The following is a 16,569-nucleotide window of genomic DNA, read 5'->3' on the forward strand; positions in this document are numbered from 1 at the left end:
ATAAGACAGCACTTCACATTCACTAGGAGGGCTAGAATCAAAAAGCCAGAAAATAACCCTTGTCAACAAGGATGTGGAGACACTGGAGCCCTCCTACTTGCTGATGGGAATGTCAAGTGGTATAGCTACTTTGGAAAATAGCCTGACACTTTCTAGAACAATTAAATAGACAGTTACTATATGACCCAACAATTCTATAATGACCCAAGGTATAGATACATGGGAGAGATGCAAACATATATAACTTGTGCACAAATGTTCATATAACAGCATTGCTTATAATAATCAAAAAGTTATTATTACTGATTATAGTATATCCACACAATAGAATATTATTCAGTCATAAAAAGGAATGAAATACTATGTACTATGACATGGATGAACCTAGAAAACAGTGTGTTAAGTGAAAGAAAGGCAGTCACCCAAAATATCACCTATTTTTTTATTCCATTTATATGACATATTCTAAACAGGCAAATTGAGAGTAAGAGTAGAGTAGTAGTTGCTGAGGGCTATTCAGATAAGTGCAGAAAAGAAGGGACTAGTAAGTGTAGTCTCTCTTAGGAGTAGATGAAATGTTTTAAAATTGGCTTGTGACTATGCTTTCACAACTCTATCAATATACTAAAAACCTTGCATTGTACACGTTAAATGTGTGAGTCACATAGGATGTGCATTGTATCTCAAGAAAGCTGTTTTTTAAAAATACAACCCATGCCAGTTTGATCTCTGAAAAGTTCTTTTGATGGGGTTTGATACTAAAGAATGCCTTTATTATCAGGCATTCTTCAAAATGCAAAGGACATCAGAGGCTGAAAACATCAGACACCTCATTTTCCTTCCCTATCGTTCATCTGTGTTTTATTTCCATACACCCATAAAACGTGTTATCTACTTAGCACTGTGCACACCTGGCAGGTGCTATGTAAAGTCTGCTTCTTTTCAAAGCTAAGAACTAGGAAATTTTTCACTTCATCTAAGGAGGCAGCATGGTTTTTGCTACACTCAGAGTTCCATTTTTGGTCTGAGGTTTTGTTTTTATTTTTGTTTTTTCCTTTTTAACAGTTTGAGCACAGCCAACCGCAAGGGATTCTGAAAAATATAGTCAAACTGTAAGCCCAGAAAGGAGAATAAATCAAGTTTTGGTAAGCAGCTGTTCATCTCTGACTTAAAAAAAAAAAAAAAAAAAAAAACTACTTTCTGTAGAGATTTGAGGTTTAAACAGATAAGCACTAAGGTATGCAGCACATGCCTCAGACATTCACAAACTCAGGAAATGCTAATTGTGTTATTATATGCATGCCCCCACATTTGGCCTTGACTCATGGTAGGTCTTCAGGACATTTTTACAAGTATACCCAAGACATCTTTGTGCTGCAATCATTTTAATTGCCTTCTCTAGCCTTTCTCTAACTCATTCTGGCATTTCTCCAAATTCAGAGACAAGAACCACACTCTGTATGCCAGGAGGAATTTCATCAGAGGTCCTCCACCCTTCTACCAAGAGATAAGAATGTTTCCATTGTTTGAAGTCATTTTTCTGATTTGCCTGTTTGCCCTTCCATGGCAGGGTGCATTGTGAGAAAGTTTGCCATGGTTCCTGATGCTTTCCTATGGAATTTGTAAGTATGGTTTGATTTGAATTGTTATTTCTATAGCCGATTCACTATGAAGTTGCTTAGTTTCCTCCCCAAAATATCGTAAATTAACTAGAATGTTCACCTGAACGGTCAGTTACCTTGTTCTCCCCTGAGTTTCCTTGCTATTTTACTACTGATATGTTTACACCCAACATACAGGATCTGAGTTATTCTACCACTGATGAGATAACTGCAGTATTCATTTTGAGGTACCCTGTGAATGCATAAATTATAAGTGAGTTTATTACTGCTACTTGTATTTTTATACTTACAATGCGCCTAGTTTTAATTTAATTTCAAAGGCCATGGCCTTTCATTTTGGTGGGATCTCTTCCTTGACCTTAAACTTCCATTTGCATTCTTATTCTTATTGTATCTGGAAATGAATTATGTCCCTATAGTTCTGCCCACTCACTGCCTCCTCCTTTCCTACTTCTTGGAGTATGACCACATCAAGTTCAATCAGAACATAATGAGACCGTTTTTCTTTTTATCAGACAGTCTCTACTAGGAGATCACACTTATGATATAATAATTAAAAAAAACCTTCTGATCTCAGTGAAAAATAGAAGTGCTTTTCTATAGATCTAAATAATGAGAAATCCCTTATGCCATTTCAGGCTCCTAATTATGCTCATTAATTTTTTAAAAAGCATTCATTCCACTTTCGGGAAAGCTAAGTCCCTATTTTATAATGACAAAGCCTGTTTCTCCCTGGTATCACATATGCATTATGGGACAGCTGCAAGTACACTCCATCATGAACCTGGGACTCGGGTGAAAGAGCAGCATCTGCCTTCAGGTCTCATGAGAGAACCACATCATTTCCTCACTCTCTCAGAAAACCCAGTCTTAGAACACTGCTCGGTGTAGAGTGCTAATCTAGTATGCACAAGGTCCTGGGTTCCATCCCCAATATAGAGAAAAAACAAGCAAACAAACGAAAACAATGCCCAAGCTATCCTTACTATGGTTGGGATAAGCGTCCTCCAAATGGCCATATGTTAAAGGCTTGGTCACCAGCCTGTGGCCCTGCTGGGATGAAGGTGACCTTTACCAGGTGAGGGCTAGTAGGAGGTCTTCTGGTCATTGGGACCCCAGCCCCTAGCTCTTGCTCTCTTTCACTCTGGCTGCCATGAGATGGGCAGCTTTGCCCTACCTTGCACCCCCTGCCATGATGGTATGTCTCTTCTCAGGTCCAAAGGCAACAGAGCCAGCTGACCATGGACTGAAACCTCCAAAGCTGTGAGCCAAACTAAACCTTTCCTCCTTATAAGTGCATTCTCTCAAGTATTTGCTACAGTAAATACTGTATTGTCTACATAAGAGGCAGGAAGTGTTCTGAACAATGCCATCTGTTGCAGTTCTCGTTTGTAAAAGAATGTGTAGTTTGTTTCATTTGAATTCATAATTCATTAGCAGTTACTTAACTTTTATCTTTGATTACTTGCTCGTGTTTTGCTTTGGGTGTTTTGCTTTATTTTTTGTTTTGGGGTTTGTTTGTTTGTTTTGACTAAAACATTGATGTTGTCTTACGGCAAAAGGTGTGCCTTCTATTGGCTATAATATAATTCCATGGTATAGTTAGGTATACTTTATTTAATCATTCCCCTTTGGAAGACTATGTACACTGTTTTGCTTGTGGCAATACTCAAATAAACAGGCTCCCTACCTAGGAAACAAACTTTTTTGCCCTACAGTTCATTCAAAAGAAGGTTTACATGCTTCCAACAAAATAAAAGAAATAATAAAGTTCTCTAAGAAGATTGTTCCTGGCTCCACTTTAGCCAGTCTTCATGGCACCAATGGGCCTTGCTTGACATCATCTGAATTCAACTTGTGACTGTGAAGAAATGGAGGAGTGAACTTTGTATGGCTCACTCCTCTTAACCAGGTCTGTTTCTTTCCTGGCAGAGAAGGGTAGCTAGCCACCAAACCTGTTCTTATCTCCTCTGTCCAGCAAATAGAGCTGTTTCTGGAAAGGAGCTGCCAGCCACTGGCTGGCCTTCTCAGCTCTGCTGGCACCTCCATGGGTCTTCTATGAACAGTTTTCCCCAGTAGAAAGGGATCAGCATGCTAGGAGTCACTTCCAGAGGAGGTTAAAAAGCATTGCTTTCTTCATCTGTGTGCCATAATGAGGCCTAGAGAAAGGCTAAGCCACCGGAAGGGCCTACAGTTCCTTGACACACAGGAGGAAAGAGGAAAGTAATTCCCTTGACTGGGAGCTCTGACCTTGGACTGTTAGAGGCCATGTGACCGTATGAAGCCACTGAAATGAACTGGTTCATTCGTTACCTACGAGCATTACCTTCCCCAGTACAACCACAGCCAGTTTCACCAGAGGTGAAGAGAGTAAGAAATTAAAGAAATGCATTGTGCATTCTTACGACCCTTTAGGCACAGGAAAGGGAAAAAGAGAAATAATCTGGGTACAAATGGGAGTTTGGTGTTTGAATTAAATCCTCGTCTAGAACTGTTATGTTGCCCCACCTGAACATCCATTCAGTCCACATCTCAGAGGGAATTAGTTCCGTTAGGGATCCCATCTCCCAACTCCCCCGAGTCCTCGGTCAGATTTTCAGTGCAGATTATGTGTGAAATAACCAAGTTCTTTTGAGCTGGAAGCACAGGGAGTACAGTGCAACTATTAAGTCTGGGATCTTGAAGAAAATCCAACCTGCATTTGAATTCCAGCTTGATCAGTGACTAGCTCAGGGCTAAGCTTCCTGGAACAGCAGCCCAAAACCAGGCTGTATATCCCTGTGCTGAGCACCAGGTGCCACGTTCTCTCCCCTGCCATAACTTCTCAGTTCTCCTGAAATGTCTATCCCCAGTGCCAAGGCCACCACTGTCTGTCCCCAGACTGGCCTTTTCAGCTACCGTTTCTGCCACCACCTCCAGAGAGGGTGGGTCAATGTAGGTTCTTTGAGAAGTAGATGCTAAAAGACAGAATTAGAGGCAGAAGAGGTTTAAAAGAGAAATGCCCATGAATAACAGATAGAAGGAAGGAAAGAGGATTGGATAGGAAGAGCTTCCAACCTTTGTGACCTCTTAGAAGGTATCTGCCAGGCAGAACAGGAGCCTATTAGAGTCTCCTGCACTGGGGACCCCCTCTGGGCCTATTCACTGAGTAGAGCTTTCTGAGCAGAGCAGAGACCTGGAATGAATGCTGCAATGGGTGCCAAAGATTGTCAGTTAATCATCTCCTCACAACAGGTTCTCTTGAAAGCATATCTGAGTGGCACGTTGTGATGATTAATGTTAGGGTGTCAGCTTGACTGGCTTAAGGAACACCTAGAGAACTGCTAAAACATTGTTTCTAGTTGTCTGGTAGGGCGCTTCCAGAGTGTTATGGCTTGGATCTTAAATGTCCCTCAAAGGCTCATGTGTTGAAGGCGTGGTCGCCATCCTGTTGCACTACTGAGAGGTGGTACCAAATGGAAGGAAGTTAGGTCACTGGCGGTGTGCCTTTGAAGGGGATATTGGGACTCAGGACCCTCCTCTCTCTCTTTTTGCTTCCCACCCACATGAAGTGAGCAGTTTTTCTCTGCCACATGCCCTCCCCCCACCCCACCATGATTTCTGCTTGACCACAGGCCCCAAACCAACAGAGCCAACCAACCATGGACTGAACTGAGTCAAAATACATCTTTCCTCCTTTTAAGTTGATTGTCTCAGGTGTTTTGTCACAGTGATGGAACACACACAGAGATTGGAATGCAATTCAGTGGATCGAGTAGGAAAAAAAATCTGCCCTCAATGTGAGATGGACACCATCCAATTTGGTTGAGATAAGACAAGAAGGCAGAAAAAAATTATTTCCTCTCTCTCTTTCCTGGAGCTAGGACACAGTCTTCTTCTCCTGTGATTGGACATTAGCGCTCGAAGCTCTTTGATCTTTGAAGAAGCTGACTTCAGCAGCTGCCTCCTGGGAATCTCAAGATGTTGACCTCCCACTGAGTTACATCATCAGTTGTGAGGTTTTTAGACTTAGACTGAACCATGCTACCAACTTCCCAGGGTCTTCCGATTGAAGATGGCCTGTCGTGGGACTTCTCAGGCTCCATAACCGTGTGAATCAACTGCCCTAATAAATCCCCTCTCGTATACATAGAAATGTGACAGAAATGCTGCCATCTTTTCCCGTGACACCTCCAGATCCTGATTCAAAGTCTTCCTTGAAGCAAGGAGGCCTGGGGAAGCAGGTGACTGGCATTTTTGGCACCAGAGAGGCATCCTTCTTAGACAAGGGCCAAGTAAGTATCCACTGCCATAAGTAAAGCACTGAGCCCAATACCTGCACACAACAGGCTCCTGAAGAATGGAAGTTTCTGTCCTAGCTGCCCTGGGTGTGGCAGGAAAGATGAAAGAAGGGGAATGAGCTGTTGAATAGTCTCTCCTGGAATCATATTGTGACTCCAAACTTCCAGCAAAATTGGGCGGGATATTTAGCCTTTCTGAGACACAGTTTACTCATCTGCAAAGCCCCCTTTGCAGAATTTGAGGATTTGAGTTACAATCTCTAAAATGATTGGCCCAGAATAGAGACAATAACAACAAAGTAGTGGGGAACAGAATATGGATCAAGGAAACAGTGTGCCTGGCACCGTGCCATGTTCCTCTTTGGATCCTTGATACTTGGAACATAGCTTATCCCAGGCTCTCAATAGATATTTGCTGACTGAGATTGAATAAATGAGTGAATGAATGAACATAGTTTCCTTATAAATATATAACAAAAATAAAGCCACATAAATCATCTTAGACCAGGAGTTCTATTCTGCAGGTTGCTTCTTCTTAATAATGTCCTCCTTTCCCTTATTTTTTTCTTGCATTTGAACCACCCTCTCCAAGGAGATTAGAGATTATATAGACAAAATGTTTTATTTTATTTTATTTCATTAAGTTAATAATTATTTTTACCAAAGTAACATAATACCTAGTTTTAAGGGTCACATAGTAAAGGCAAAACACCTTTCCCAGGCCCACGCTTTTCCATCCTTCATTGCCATTTTTCAGTGACAACCAGCATCTTAGCTGTTTCCTCTGTGTTTCCTTCTACATTGCCATTTTCTTGATTTTTAAATATTTGACACTACTGATTTTTATTATACAAGATGGGTGTTCAAACCTCCGCTCTCACCCTGCTTCCCCCTACATACACACACACACCCTGTGATACAGAATTTCTCCCAACTGATATAGATCTTTCAGTCATTTCACAAAAAACAAATTTTATAAACTTTTTACTAAATTGGTAGTGTGTTCATTGTATTAAAATTATGTTACTGCTGAGTCAAATGATTCAAATGCAGAATGCTATCATTTGATGGCTGATATAATTTTGTGTTCCCATTAGTTTATAATGGACTTACTCTTTTTCATTTACTTACCTTGTGACTATCACAGGTTCATCAACAAGGATCACAAGTTCTGTCCCCTGGAGCTGTAAAACTTCATGGTGGTCACACCCTTGAGGTCTTCTCTTAGTCCCCTTTCTGCCCTGGAGTCATCTTTGCTGGCGCCCTGTATACTTCTGCTCCAACCTGAGCACAGGTTGTTCTCCGGGCTTGACACAGGCTGTTGTCAGCTTGCTCCCTTCAGTCTCTGGTAAGAAATTGCTCTACTTCTCCCATGTTGGACTCCCAATTTATAGGATCAGGATCCCACATTTTCATGTGATCACTTCACCCCAGCAGCTTCTTGAGAAAGAGTACATAGGCAGTACTCTGTTTTGTTTTTTAGCTTTGCAAGTCTGTGAGTGGGTATACCCAGTGGGCATGAGTACAAGCCATTGAGATTGAGAAATTATTACAATAGGAAATATCTTATTGCAGTTATTTATCCCCAGGTTTAGCCAAGTGTAACAGAATTTCCAAAACAGCACTGGCTTGAACAAGACATTTAATCTCTCTCACACAAAAGTTGGCATAAGTAATTTGTGTAATGATCACTGGTTCCACGGTCCTTAGGAACCCAGGATTTTTCTCCTTGTTGCTCACTACTCTCAACAGGCAGATTCTACTTCATGGTTCAGGATAACTGCTTCAACTCCAGGCTTTACAACCTCATTTAAACCAAAAAAAAAAGTAAGAAGAATGAGAAAATAGAATGAGAAAGAGAAGAGTCTACCCTTGCTGGACATTTCCTAAAAGTTGCACACACTATTTCTCCCTGTAACCAACAAACCAGAACTTGTCCTTTCACTGTAGTAGTGTTCCATCCTATCTCGTCCTTGTTTTCAGCCTTATTTTCTCGATGCCTGTCTCAGATTTACTCTACCTTTATATTTGCATCATTACTATTATTAGATTTTAAGCACATGGTGTGAAGTAAACATGCCTCTTAATTTTTATTATTCCCACACCTTTCATTTCTAACACAGATGCTGCGTGTCACTAACAACTTGTGCTTTGTAGTTTTGCAAAGTCTGAAATTATACAAAATCAGCAGATTCCTCAGAAGAAAATCCACTCTACAAGTCACTAATGACTCTCAAGGTGACCTGGTTGTCTTCCTGGGAAACCCTGTCCCTATTGGTGGTTTCAGCCTTCAGAACCATTTGTAGCTTCCCTAGAAGAGAAGGCTACACAAAGTAAGGCAGGGGAGGTGGTACACACTTCCCACCATTTGTGGGAAAGTGTTTGCACAGAAAGTGAAGCCTACATGAACAGAAGGGCTCAGAGAAAAGAAGAGTCTTGGGTTAGATTGACTTAGCCATTCCAAAATGTATACATATATCAAAGCATCACATACACAACATAGTATATATAGAAACTATAGCATAGTTTCTATTTATCAATGAAAACTAAATGGATTAAGTAAAAGGGGGGAGACTCTTGGCAGCATTTAAGCCCCTCCTTCGAAACAGAGTGGGCCCAATAGTGTGTGTGTGCATGTGTGTGTGTGTGTGTGAAAGAGACAGACAGACTTTTTTTTATATATCTGTTTGGGTGTGTTGCTGTGTGTGTGTGTGTGTGTGTGTATGTGTGAGAGAGAGAGATTTAAGGTGTGACTCACATGATTATGAAAGTGGGAAAGTCCCAAGATCTGTACTTGGCAAGCTGAAAACTCAGAAAAGCCAATGGTGTAGTACAGTTCTAATCTGAGAGCCAACTGGCTCAAGACCCAAGATGTTCCAGCTCAGATCTGAAGGCAGAAGAAGGCTGAGCCCAGCTCACAACACTGAGTCAAGAGAACTTTCCTTTTACTTGGGGAAGGCTCATCCCTTTTGTTCTACTCAGGCCTTTATCTGATTGAATGAGACCACCACATTGGGGCAACAATGTGCTTTACCTAGTTAATCTCGTCCCCAAGTACCCTCACAGACACAGCCAGAATAATGTGTGACTATAAATCTGGGCATCCCGTGGTCCAATCAAGTTAACACAGAGGGAAGGAGGAGATGGCTGTCATCATCCCGGAGTACACAGTGACAAGTCCAACACAGTGCCAGCCAGAGGAGCTCATGGCCTGGGGGCGGAGCCAGGAGCTCAGGTAATCAGGTAATCACACACAGCCCAGCTGTGAGAGCTGCTGGACCGGGCCTTGAGTTGGGGCTGTGCAGGCAAGCCCCAGGGAGTTTCGGGTAACAGCAGTAATGACCTGTTTACTCAAGGTGTGCTGTGGTGCTCATCTACCCTCTGAACGTCCATTTTCCCACCTGTAAAGGGAGCTAATTATAGAATGTAAAATATGATCGTATCTGTGCACTAATGCTCTGACTGGAAAGAAACACAGACCAAATGTGACTTAGGTCACTCTGGAGTCACCTCCCTCACAAGACTGTGACCAGTAAGTAAATTTCTGGAAGGAGTTATCTAAATTCAAGAATTCCATTAGTATTATCAGGTGCTTTATCCATTTATTCATACAATAAATATCTATCAAGCATCTGTTACCGTGTGTCTCAAATTGGTACACGCAACAGTCTGGGCAGTTTACCAGAAGGTGCGTAGACTCAACACCTCGGCATCGAACATGTTCTCAGAGCATTAAGTTTATCTGAGTAAATCATCCACAGCCTTTTAACACTAAAACAAGCGCGAGGACACCACAGGGACAGAGGCAGAGTAGACATGAACTTTTAAAACACAGCATTTTGAGCTCATGGTAACTGACTTCTTGGTTATATGTCTTCCAAACTTTGGGGGAAATTGGTTCATTCTCTTTTGCCATTGAATATCCATTATTACATAAGCATTTTAAGAGACACAGAGTATACAGACCTCTGAGAGCACATCATGTGAGCTGAGACAAGATATAGGGGACAATAAATTGGATTGGCAGAGTGGCTCAAACAGTAGAGCGCCTGCCTAAGCAAGTGTGAGGCCTTGAGTTTAAACCCCAGTACCATAAAAAAAAAAAAAGGACTACAGGGTACAATAAACAACTAGATATTCAGATGAGTGTCTTTTGAGAAGTGTGAGATTGCTTCATATTATATTAGGTGCCTGTCATAACAGAACTATGACAAGGAAATTCAGCGGCCCTGTCAGAGAATTTGGGGAAGAAAATGAAATCTGGCAGGTTGCTCATTAAGGAGACAGATTGAAAAAGAGCAAAGGCAAGGTCCTTCTCATAAAAGGAAAAGCTCACGTGGGCACGGGTGATGGAGGTTGTAGGGACAGAGAATTACTGGAGGAGACCATTCCAGGTGAGCCAGTAACACCTAGAAAAGGAACAAACAAATGGGGAGTTGTATTTGGGGTTTAGGGAATAATCCCTTGGTCTAAAGCAGAATTCTCCTCAAACATGCCAGCACAGCCTCCCAAAGGGACCTTGAAGCCAAGGACAAAGACTGTGAGATGCACCTGTGACATTGCACGGGCTCCGTGGAGTTTCTGGACTCAACAAGCAGAAAAAGGCAGAGGGGATCAGGTACTCCATTGCTCCCTGGTGAGTTAAAACCAGTACAGTGTCAGTCTGCCCTACCTGGCAGGGTTTGCAGCTTGTCTGCTCCTCCTCTCTCTTCCCCTCTCCTCCTCTTTCCTCCCCTCCCCTCCCTGTCTAGTCTCTCCCATTCCGACTCAGACAAAGCCAAGTTTGCAGCTCCATACCCACAGCGAGCTTCATTAATGTGGTAAAGTGGTACCGTGATTCAGCCAGAGAGCTGGGTGACTTCTGCTGGCTGACAACCAGGTCAAGATTTGTGATTGCCCGACTTTTGCATGTGTGATCCTCGCAAGTTTGTGGTTTTTATGTCTGTGTAGTTGCTACAATGTCTGCTCACCGTGGGAAGTGACACCTTGGGAGTGAATTGGCTTGATTAATTTAGTTCCCTGTCTGGCACTCAGTCTCTGAACCAACTGAGATACAAAGAAATCGAGCAGATGGAGATAAAAAACCTAGCCTCTTAATTAGTGGTAAAAGCCAAGAGGAGCTGTGGTTTAGATGTGCGGCTACGATGGGTGTCCTGATAACTGAATAGGAGACGGCCTGCGCACCCATGCAGCCCAGGCAGCCCAGGAAAACTGCAGGTCTCACACTCCTGGCCAATTACAGACCAGAGCAACCAAAGGTAGCAAGGGAGGGGAAATGACTGACTGGTGGTGGCCTGAGAGGCCAGAAGCCTCACCCTAATAACTGTCCCTAGGGGATCAAGAGGTTCCCCCTTCATGTGGCATCACTGGCCTGTCTGTATAATGGGCAACTTACTAAGGCCAACTTTAAAGCAGAGGCCCATTGAGAGAAGGTGCTCAGGTATTCCATCTGGTCCTGATTGGAGGTGGAAGCCACAGATGTGGCCCTGGGAAGTCACTTGATAAGCTTGCCAGAGGTATGAAGTGTATGATCCTGGAGGCATTGAAGGAAGGCAAATGTTACAACAGAAGGAATCCTGGCACTGTTCCTTCCAAAGGAAAGAATGCAAAGCAGATTCTGTGCAGGCACAGGATGAATTTGCATAGGGAGCCCAGGGCCTTCTGGGAGAGAATGAAGGGGGTGGGGGAAAGGACACTATGACAGCACTTGTTTTTTAGAGATCGGAAGACTCAAAACATGTTCCAAGAGACAGTGACATTTGGGAATATAAAGCAGATAATGACAAAAAGGTTTTTAATCTTTTAATCTAGGGTTTAGAACACAGAGCTTCACACTTGCTAGGCAGGCCCTGCTACTTGGGCCACTCCACCAGCCCTGCTTTGTGTTGAGGGCTTTCCAGATAGGGTCTCCTCAACTGTTTGCCTGGGGCTGGCTTCCAACTGCAATCCTCCTGATCTCTGTAGGATTACAGGTGTGAGTCACCAACACCCAGCTTAATCTTTATTTTTAAAATAATTCTTTCCCCTAGAAGGTGATAAATTTTCAACAATGAAAAACAAAGTCTAGCGACACAGGGGTGCTTTTGCCCATGAGTATACATGTATGTACACACAATATTAATTTGCAAAACTGAATCAGTGGTAATCCCACAGGGCAGGACTGTAACAACAAACAGAGGAGCATGAAATTCTAGGCTGACTAAAAACATCCATGTGATTGTCACCAGAGCAAGCATTTATCATATTTTCTAAAACAGAATGTGTCAGCCTGGTAGCACACACATCAAAGATGATCACAATAATTACAAGTAATATTGCAAGGTCTTTTATTTAAAGAGGTTCTGATGTGCTCTGACCTTGGAAACAGCTCACTGTGTACTCTATCTGTGCAGAGTTCACAGAGTTTTGAACTTAAAAATAATCTTAGAAATTATCTAGTGGTTTAGTTCAGCAGATACTCCAGTCTCTTTATTTTACAGATAAGTAAGTGACTTACCCAAGGTCAATTTATAGGCAGTTTTAGGGCCCTGAGAAGGAGAAATTAGCTGCAGAATGTGTTATTTTAGCTGCAACTTGGAAAGTTATTTATTTATTTATTTAGCTGTACTGGATTTTGAACTCAGGGTTTCACACTTGTGAGCCAAAGAAGGCAGGCTCTCTACCTCTTGAGCCATGCCCACAACCCTTTTTGCTCTGGTTATCTTAGAGATAGGGTCCACCTTTTGTCCAGGCCAGCATGGTCCCGGATTTCAGCCTCCTGTGTATCTGGGATGACAGGCATGTGCCACTTGCTCCCAGCTGAATAGTTCTTATTTATTTTTTCAGTAAGTCAGGTGAAATGCAACAGATATCATTTGACTTCCTATTATTTATTTACTAAAGAACTGAAAGAAAATTCAGATTTAAAAAGAAGTTGATACACTGTGAAATGAATTGATTATTATGAAGAATTGAATCAAGAGAGGGGCTGATGGAGTGGCTTAAGTGGTAGGGCACCCATCTAGCAAATGCGAAGCCCTGAGTTCAAACCCCAGTACTGCCAAAAAAAAAAAGAATTGTCAAGAGAAATTAGTTCAACATTGAGAAGCAAATTGTAACCAGAAATATTCAGATCATCCTGAAAGAAATAATTCATCAAGGAACAAAAGATTAATTTCAAACAGAAGTGATAAATAGGGTTTTGGATCATTTGGTTAATTCCATTGGTGAAGAAGAGTAAATAATCTGAACATACTGGGGAAATATTTAACTTCCTTGCTAATTTGACATGAAACACTGCCATCTAAAAAGGAAACAGAAATAGTATTCTAATATATGGAAGACAGGGGCAAACACTGGCCAGTAAGTCCTGTCAGTTCAAATAGTATTCGAGAGTAGATACTGTACAAGAAAGCATCCTGAAATCTGAGAGCACGTTCATGAATGACAGCAATTTTCCCAAATTTGACCACAAACCTCCAATAAATTATGTGACCTATGAATTATGAAACTTCAGGAAAATTATTCTCAACTTTCAGTAGTCGACAAACTTTAATGAACCACAATAGAGGAAAATCTGAATTACCTTTCTACCCTTGCTGCAGAAAAAATTGCAAATCATTTTTTATGAAGAGATAAATAATTTTTTCCTTTTCTTTTTTTGTGGTACTGGAGTTTGAATACAGGGCTTCATGCTTGCTAGACAAGTATTCTACCACTTGAGCCACACACCCAATCTGACAAAAAGAATTTTTTAAAGCAGGAGAAAGAGTGGTAGAGAGGTATATGAGATAATTAATTTATAAAAAACAAAATATTTTTCTGTATTGTGTGCTGTTTCTGGCAGTTATCAGCCTTTTGAAATTTGTAATTTGTTGTAATTTCTTATTCTAAAATAGGTATTATCTTGCATACATGATTTTGTATTTCATATTATTTAATTTTCTTTCATTTTAAAAGAACTTCTTAAAATTAAGCTACAGATTACACAAAGCCTGGACCTGTCCCTGGATATCAAGTGGCAATGTATTTTCTTAATAAGAAGAAATGGGGGCCTATTTTTGCAACCTTTTGGGGCACATACTCAAGCCCACCAGGATGGTCACCTGAATGTGAATTTTACCATGCCTTCACCAGCAGGTGGCAATGAGGCACAGCAATTCCAAATTTGATGGCCTGTTTGCCATCAAAAATAGCAGCAAGATAAAAGGTCATTTTTACGTAATGCCAGGCACCAGATGTTTCACTTCAGTGCTTTGGAGTATTTTAAAGAAATCTTTAGGAAAGGTCTGAACCATAAGTGTAGTTTCCCTATAATCCTGTATACATTTGCTAGCAAGCATCTCCTCAGCCACACGGTAATTACTTGGTTTTGCCATTATAAATGCTGTATCTCAGAGTTTTATCACACCAAAGTCACTTCTCCTAAAGGATGTCTTCTTCCCTATTACCTTGCAGGAGAGGCCATGGTGTTTCCACCTAAGAACAGCATCTCCTAATTGACAAGCAAATACTATTTGCAGAGACTGTTACTGATGAGAACAGCCAAAGTAATCCTAATAGCCCAGCAGGCTAAACTCCAGAGTCCTTCTCAACACTGATCCCCAAGATCCTTGTAATAACTAGTAAAAACAACAGTTAATATGTCCATAGGGCTGGCTCTGTGCCAGGCATTGTTACCCATCTTTTACATTATTTTATTAACAACCCCATGAAGTGACATTATCAGATGTTTTCAGATGAGGAAACTGTGCCATAGAGACATTCAGTAATTTGCTGTTATAGTTGGATCTTAAATGTCCCCTAAAGGCCTATGTCATAAAGCTTGGTCCCCAGTTCAAGGTGATGTTGGAGGTGGTATAACCTTGGATCTAGTGGGAGGAAGTTAGGTCACTGGGACTGTGCTCTTGAATGGGATAGTGGAATCCCAGGCCTTCCTTTTCCTCTCTCTTTTGCTTCCTGGAGATGGAGTGATCAATTTTGCTCTAGTATTCCCCTCCTCTCCTATCTCCTCTCCCTCTTCTTTCTACCATAATATGCTGCGTTGTCACAGGCCCTAAAGCCACAGAGCCAACCAATCATGGACTGAAACCTTGAAACCCATGAGCCAAAGTCAACCTTTTCTCTAGAGAAGATGTTTATTTGGGGTGTTTGTTATAGAGATGGAGACTCCGTAGCCTGGCTAGGGAGTTGGTGCATTTAGCCACCAGCTACACTGACTTTGGCAAAAAGTCCATTCTGTTTTGCTCCCTTCCCAGGAGAATATCTTTATAAAATAATCAAATAGGACATACTAAGGACAGCGATAATGCTATTCTAGTTTTTAAGCAATGAAAAAAAGAAAAAATATTAGACTATTAAGTTTGGTTCTCCCCTTGTGAAGAATTCTGCACTGCCCTAAAGTAGAAGAGAGAAAATTCTACTTCACTCTCTTTTCTCCTGTAGTGATGGACCAACACATCTTCCAGCACTAAAACATCACACGGGGTCCCACTAAGATCCCTTACTAAGAGGGTGGTACTGGGCTTATAATGCAGCGTTTTGCACTTTCGAGGCAGATATTCTACCACTTCAGCCCCACCTCCAGCACTTTTTGCTCTGCTTATTTTTGAAATAGGTGTCTCTTTTTGCCCAGACCAGACAGGACCATGATCCTCCTGCCCAGTATAACTGAGATGACAGGCATCCCTAGCTTTTCCCATTAAGATGGCGTTTTGCTAACTTTTTGCAAGGGCTGCCCTAGAACCATGATCTTATAGATCTCAGCCTCCTGAGTAGTTAGGATTACAGGTGTGAAGCCCTAGCACCCAGCCCTGTGATGCTCCTTGCTTTCATTCACAATCCCCCACCACCTAATCACTTTTCTGTCCCCAAGTGCCTTTTCCTCTATCTGCTCCTGGGAAGCTGATCTCACTGAGGCCACCTGAAACCTTCCATCAGACAAATCTGCCTCTCCTAGCTTCTTCCCTTGGCTTCTGTTGTGATTTAGACTAAAATGTCTCTCCCAAAGAGTCATGTGTTAAAGGATTGGCTGCCAGCTGATGGGCTTTGGGGAAGTGATTGGATCATAAGTGGATTAATCCATTTGTGGATTCATAATGTGATGGCATAGTTGGGAGGTGGTGGAAACTAGAAGGTGGGGCCATGCCCTGGAAGAGTATAGCTCGTCCCTGGCCCCTTCCCCTCTTGTCTCTTTGCTTCCCGCCACCATGAAGTGATCAGCTTTGCTGTGCCACACACACCCCACCACAAATGTTCTGCCTCACCACAGACCTTTGGCAATGGAGCCATACAACCATGCACTGAAACTTCTGAAAGCATGAGCCAAAATAAACCTTTCCTCCTTTAAGTTGCTTTTCTTGGGTATTTTGTCACAGTGATGAAAAGTGACAAACACAGTTTCCATGATCGTTTTCTCTCTGCAATCTCCTCTGACATTTCCATCCTTTCTTCTTTAGCCTCACCGGGCCTAGAGTCTCCCCTCTCCTCCCCTCCCCTCATCGAGGCTCTTCTGTCACTCCTGTACCTCTCCCCGACCCTCTCATCTTTCTGACCTCAGAGACTGATCATTTGCAACTTTCTTGTCCCAGTTGTTCTTGCTCTCATCCCCTATTTCCCGCTCTCCACTATTCATGTCTTTTCAGATGTCATCGCTCAATTGCTCTAAATATTATCTTCTGCGCAGATGC

At 42.0% G+C, this 16,569-nt stretch overlaps 1 protein-coding gene and 1 long non-coding RNA gene across 2 annotated transcripts in view; one reads left to right on the plus strand and one right to left on the minus strand.

Annotated features, from left to right (window-relative positions):
* Cwh43 (cell wall biogenesis 43 C-terminal homolog) overlaps positions 1-7,345 on the minus strand; it is a 65,335-nt gene extending 57,990 nt beyond the window's left edge. The window contains exon 1 of the mRNA XM_074042281.1: positions 7,034-7,345. The gene's annotated coding sequence lies outside the window, so the exon portion shown is untranslated. The remainder of the gene's footprint in view (positions 1-7,033) is intronic.
* LOC141410980 (uncharacterized) lies at positions 1,430-11,708 on the plus strand. Its single transcript, XR_012435811.1, has 3 exons — positions 1,430-1,622; positions 2,837-5,896; positions 7,050-11,708. It is a non-coding gene; the product is annotated as an uncharacterized lncRNA (long non-coding RNA).
* The last annotated feature ends 4,861 nt before the right edge of the window (positions 11,709-16,569 follow it).

The sequence above is a fragment of the Castor canadensis genome, chromosome 9 (genome assembly GCF_047511655.1).
Source record: "Castor canadensis chromosome 9, mCasCan1.hap1v2, whole genome shotgun sequence".
NCBI lineage: Eukaryota > Metazoa > Chordata > Mammalia > Rodentia > Castoridae > Castor > Castor canadensis.